The following is a 6703-nucleotide window of genomic DNA, read 5'->3' on the forward strand; positions in this document are numbered from 1 at the left end:
AGCATGTTAGTTTCTTTATCATATCTTAGTATTATCATAGAATCATCATGTTAGGATAGCATATCATATTAGCTTCATCTTAATATCATTTTTACGTTAGTTTAGCTTCATTTCAATCTCATCATCTTGCACCATATCATTTTTTAGTTTCAATATCCATTCACATGCTAAGATCTTAGTTGCATTTACATTTAGATCTTTTATCACATATCCCTCGTTCTTTAGGTAGTCATCCTAGAGATCAAGTGCTCTTCCAAGCTAAGAGCCACCTTGATTTGAAGGATCCTTGGAGATAGAGAACAATGAGACGGATTTAGAGATTTTGTTTCACTAACTTGTTTATGATTCTAACCTCTACTATAATATTTCATTGGTGTGCTTGAATTGTTTCTCATTTGCAGGATTCCACACTTCTTGGCATATAGCTAAACTTACTATTTATAGTAAATTTGGACTTCATTTGCTATACTTACTATTTATAGTAAGTCTTGGGATGTTTGAGAAGGACCCTTTCTATTTTTAGCAGGAGCATATGGTCACATGGGGAATAGCAGGGTGGACTTACGTTTCAAATGGTATAGTGAATTATTAAGTATTTTGAGAGATGTTAATGTATATGTGGCCAAATTAATAATAAATCATTAAATAAGGCAAACTTTATATTTTAAGGGTCTAGTCATCATGAGGAGGGGAGCAAATTTATTAATTATTTGTGAGAACATAACCCAAATTTTATTTCATTAATGATGCCAATGAAACATTATTACAGTTTGATGTTAAAAGGTGTTTTTTGGAAGAGGTTCAAACTCCTCCTTGGAGAATATATAAGCTTGAAATGAGTAGTTCGAGTCATTGTTGTTGCATCTATTTTCTATGAACTTGTTTGAGAGAAAAGAACAAGGGTTCCAGGATTTCAAAAACCATTGGAGAGTGGGAAAATCTTCAATGTGCAGCCAATTGAAGTGATGGAATACCCATTGAAATTGGTTTTTAGGAGGGCTTCACTTGGGAGTTCTAATTGTGCTCAAATTTTAGGATATTTCTTCAAGTTTTCAATGATTGAAAGATGGAGAAGGTATTGAAAAAATAGCTGAATCAAAATATGAATATTTGCAATCATTTGCAATTACTACAGGCTATACAATTCCCTCTCAGCCTAATCGTACTACTTACCTATCCATACCATCTAGGGATTGGGCGATTTTGTATAAGGAGGCATTCAAAAATTATGAAATAATTATGGGGGCAGTGACTTACTATAGGAAATCAAATGTAGCCTTTGGGAGTGTAAGAAAGTTTATGCAACAGTTCGAATCAGCATTTCAGGTTCCTATTATTCCATTGTAATTGTTTTTTTATTCCAATTAGTTCAAAGGGTTTCAAAAGTTAGTTTTATACTATATCTATGAATTTAATGTAATTATATATGCATCTAGTTGAAGTTTGATGTATTTGAGCATTTGTCTATATTCCACATTCATTGTATCTAAAAATTCTCAAAAAAGTAAATACAAATCAGAAAATTCAAAACCAAACAAACCTTCAACAACAAACAAAACAATAGTAACTGACACATAGGACAAAGGGATCTTCATAGTGGTATCAAAACCTTGATCCTACCATCCTAGAGGGTTAAAGGCTTTGCATGTAGCCCCAAGAAGTTGGTCCTCACAGGTATTATACATGCAAAAGGGCATTACTACAAAGATATCATAATTTAGACATCTGACAGGATACCATGGGTGATAGAAGAGAGAATAGTCTACCACGTGATGAGGCTAGAGAAATAAGGGAAACCATGAGAGGATTACAGGATGGGCAATAGCGTATAGAAGAGACATTGCAACAACTCATCGTGGCTATACAATAGTTGGCTAATCCTATAAGGCAGAATCATGAGTAGGAAGATAATAGAAATGTGGTTAGAACTCCCAAGGCCCATAGAACTCCTAAACATATGGTTGATCAACCTACTAGGCCTACTTTCCTAAGGAATGAGCCAAAAGAAGGAGGCATAGGGGAAGATGATGCACTATGATTGTGGACAATATCATGACAGTGCATGATGAGTGGAGATTACTACCCCCTGATGTAAGAGAAAATTTAAACTTTGATAGGTTCTTGACTCAGAAGAGGGAGCATGCTAGAGCTAGGCAGGATAGATGGCCATGAAATCAAAATAGGGATCTATAATATGCTACTAGTAAATTGACCCTACCCCTATTTGATGGAAGTGGAAAGGTCACAACATGGTCATGGATACATAATTTGGACACCTATTTTCATTTACAGCCTATGACAGAAGGAGATGCAATCAAATTTGCTACATTGCATCTTGATGGAGTGGCCAATGATTGGTGGCATAATGGAATGGTCACCCTGCAACATAACCTCATCATTACATATTAGGAGTTTGTTGATCATTTGGTTGAATGATTTCATAAGAAAGATCTGGAGTTCTTTAGGGAACTTGCTCAGCTTAAACAAGTTGGGAGCCTAGAGAGTTATATTGGAGATTTTCAGCGGCTATCAGTCATGGTTTCCAATATTTCCAAGCAAAAACTAGTTGTACTATTTATTAAGGGCCTTTTGGAACCTTTGAGAGGTTGGGTGAAGGCATTTGACCCACCAAGACTGAAGAAAGCCATGAGGAAAGCTAGGATTATGGAACTCGTAGCACCACAATGCAACTTCACATCTAAGGGATCTTCTTCATCTAGGGACAACAAGTTTTTCCCTAAGAAACATGGGAAATCAGATTCTAAGGGTAATCAAAAAAGGAAATTAGTATCTCCGTTTGACAGGGAAACTCTTAATGATTTATGAAAGAAAAAGTTGTGTTTCTACTGGAAGGGTCCGTACGATGCTAACCATGATTTTCCTTTGAGGCCTAAGGGCAAGGCTAACCATACTATGTGGGCTTTTTATGAGGATTTTGAATCTGAAAATTCTGACTAGAACACTGATCAAGAAGAATCAGATGCAGAGAAGGTTGAATCTAAGCCTGAAAAATTAGAAAAAAATGGATGCAGATGAAGAGGATGTTAAGTTTAAGGAGGCACGCCTCACAAGAATTCAGCATGAGGGCTCTTTTAGGATGCGTGGGGTGTTGGCTAGACAAAAGGTTATCACTTTGTTGGACAAAGGAGCTACACACAATTTCATTGATGCTAGATTGGTGGAGACATGTGGCATACAAACTAAATAATTTGGAGGCATAAGGGTGAGCGTGGCAAATGGTTACACTCTTAAGTGTGATAGGATGATTTTAGGACTCCCTATGTGTAAAAATAATTATGATTTTAAGGCAGATTTTTATGTTGTGACTATGGGAGATATAGATGTAGTTTTGGGAATGAGATGGCTTCATGACATAGGAATCTTCACTCTCAACCTTCGAGAGATGGAGATGAGGTTCATGGTTGATGGGATAACCCATGTGTTGAAAGCCATCAGAGACAACAAATTCAAGATGATATCATCTAGGAGGATGGAGATACTTATGTGCCACGACATGGTTGAATGGGCAGTAGAGTGTATGTTGATGCCATCACAGGGGGAGCAACATAAACCAATATACTATCCAGATATATAAGAGTTGAGAGTTAAGAATGAGAAGGTATTAAGTGACATTCCACTTGGTAGACCTCCTGTAGCGTCGTAAATTGTACGCACTTGCTAGGGTGGTACAATTTCACACCTAGTTTAGCACCCACCTTGGCGCATTTTGCATTTTGCATTGCATTTCCCCTTTAGCACTTAATTAATTAAATTAATTAGGTCTAAGGTCCTATTTTATCATCTCCCACATCATAAAGTTGGGCCCTTTCATTAAAGTGTGCCCCTTTCATTTTATTCTTCCAATACATCATTTAATCTAAAACCCTAATTAGATCCTATTTTGAACTTGGGGGCTTGATTTCGGGGGTCAAAACATCTCGAAATCACCTGTAACTTTGGGATTCTCTCTAAAATCATCATATCCGACGGCCCTGAAAATTTGGTGAAAAGTTGTCGGGACCATGGCACCCGGAGAGGACCATGGCGCTCGAAGTGCACATGGTCCCGGACATTTTTCCCGAAATTTTAGGAGCGCGATCCAATCATAAAATAAAGCTTAACCCCAAGAAATTGGCGAGATATTCAATCTCTAGGTCAGCCAAAAGTCGAAATTAAGACCTAGGGTTTCATATATAAGAGCTCTCTTTCTTCATTGAAAAGGATCAGAATTTTGGCTTTCGAGGACCTTCTATGCAGCGAAAGAGCAGATCTTTGAAGACTTCAACAATATTCAACATCCTTCTATCAAGCATTTATCAATTTCATTCATCCATTTAGGGCTTGGAAGACATTGAAGAACAATAGGAGATTACCGACTGAAGATTGGCTTGTACTCCTCCCTTGAGGGTTGGGTATGATTTCATGTTGTTTTCATGTCTTTGCATAAGCTTCAATATATCCTTTATTCATGCTTTAGATCACTTTGTATCTTGATTTAGAGCATTTACATTATCATTTACAAGCAATTAGGGTTTACTTTCTAGGTTGCTCTAGTTTGCTTTCTTGCATTTAAGGACCTTGCACACACACTAGGTCTGCACACACAATACATTTTACAATACAACTTGGCTATTCGTGGAGGTGGAAATCACCGAAGCGAGGGTTTGACTAAGGCAAAACCCTATATAGCCGCCCACCACACCTTTTCAGATATAAGTGCAGGTTTCGGAATTCGGACGACACCGCAAGTTACAGATCCGGAAGAAGCAGACAGAGACCGAACTTCACACCAAATCTCAGAGCAAAAGACCAGGACAGGGGCGTGGGGCGCCCTGGTCCCTGGGACAGGGGCGCTGGGCGCCCTGGTCCTTCTGACAGCAGTTTTCAGCATTTTTGACAGCTTTGCAAAACAGCAGTTTTCGGAGCAGTTTCAGGGGTAGAATCAGGATAGTGGCGCCCGCGCCCCCGTCCCGAACATTTTCAGTCAGATTTTAACTCCGGGTATGCATTTGCATTCTTGTCTTGTCCTTGTGTTTACAGCTTTCCATTGTTTAAGTTCAATTCTGCAATCTTGTTATTAGTTCATACTTGCACTTTGGGGTTGGGAATTGAACTTGCATCATCTTATCTTTCAATTGCAACAAAGGAATAGAAATCCTAATAGGTAGCCCGTGGCTCTCTCTTCCACAAAAAGAAGTAGCCAATTGTGTGATACCTCTAGGCTCTTTCGTATTCTGTAATGTGTGTCAAAAGGTAGGATTAGGGCATGTTAACCTAGTCTCGCTTTTTTCCCCTACACATTTTGGTGAACCCGACGTGAAATCTATCATTTCTTCCTCTTGCATTGCATTTGTTAGATCTAGATCTAGATTTAGTGTGTTTTCATTTCATTTTAATTAAAAAAAAAAAGTGTGTTTCTTTGCATTGTGTGTTTAAATTTTATGCAATTTCAAAATGTCAGATTTTTATTTGCAAGATGTTCATATTTGTGATGATTATGAGTTAGATGAAGCTTTAGATGAATTTTTGAAACCTAAATATACCAAACCTTCATTTTACCAAAAACTCATAAACATTGTTACTATGCCATTTCGTTGTGATGAGAAAGATAAGTCGAATGATTCCTCTCAAGGGTACATTCCTATCAGCTCTTCCACTAAATCTAGTAACATGGTGGTTTTCAATGATCCCCTCTATGAAGAGATATCTCCTTTTGAATCAAAAGATAAACCGTTTAATAGATATGATCATGCTTTGTTGAATGATGCCCTTGATGCCTTTGTGTCTCCTAAAAAACACTCCCTTCATGAGGATCCTTTTGTGCAAGAAGATGACATTATCCCTACATTTCCTAGTGATGGCATTTCCTTTTCCAACAAAATTCCCACTAGAGATGATGAATTAATGATAAATTCTTACCCTTCTCCTAAAGTTGGTCTTACCCATAAGCATCCCTTAGAGAAAGAAGATGAAATAATAAGCAATTTCCTTAATTCTCTCTCCCCTAAAGATCATATTGAACATATTTTGAGGAAAGAGGATGAGTTTAACACATCTATTGATGCTCTCCCTCCTAAGGATGAGGAATTAATAAACAATGTTATCTCCTCTCCCGAAATTGACAATACTTCAAACATTCCTTTCAACAACCTCACTATTTGGGATGAACCATTAGAAGAAGGTATAGATTATTCTCTACCCCTAGCCAAAGGGGATGAAATCAAGATTGGAAACTCCCTTGATAGTTTCTCCCCTTCCTTGAATCTCAATTATTCTCCCTCTAAAAATAAAGCATCTCCCTCTCCTCAACTTGGTTCTACTCATAAGGATACCCTAGTTCAAAGCAAGATGATTAACATCTCTTTCAAAGATCTCCCTCTCAAAAGTGAGACTTTAGAGAGTAATGTTGATCCTTCTCCTAGAGAGTTTATTCCCCATGTAGATCATTTGATGATAGAGGATGATATGACCTTTCCTCTTCCTACTAGAACATCAATGCCTATCCCTTGTCTCTCTCCTAAAATTGATTTGATCTGTGATAAGATTTTAGTGCAAGAGAAGACTATCAATAATTCTTCCAACACTTTTGTTCATTCCTCTAAACCATCCTCAATCAATTTGATACATGTGAATGAGACACCTAACAAACCTCTCTTCACTGTCCAAGGTGCTTGTCCTTCTCAAAATTCTCAACCTTTAAGTA

This window comes from Cryptomeria japonica, chromosome 4 (assembly GCF_030272615.1).
Source record: "Cryptomeria japonica chromosome 4, Sugi_1.0, whole genome shotgun sequence".
Taxonomy (NCBI): Eukaryota; Viridiplantae; Streptophyta; class Pinopsida; order Cupressales; family Cupressaceae; genus Cryptomeria; species Cryptomeria japonica.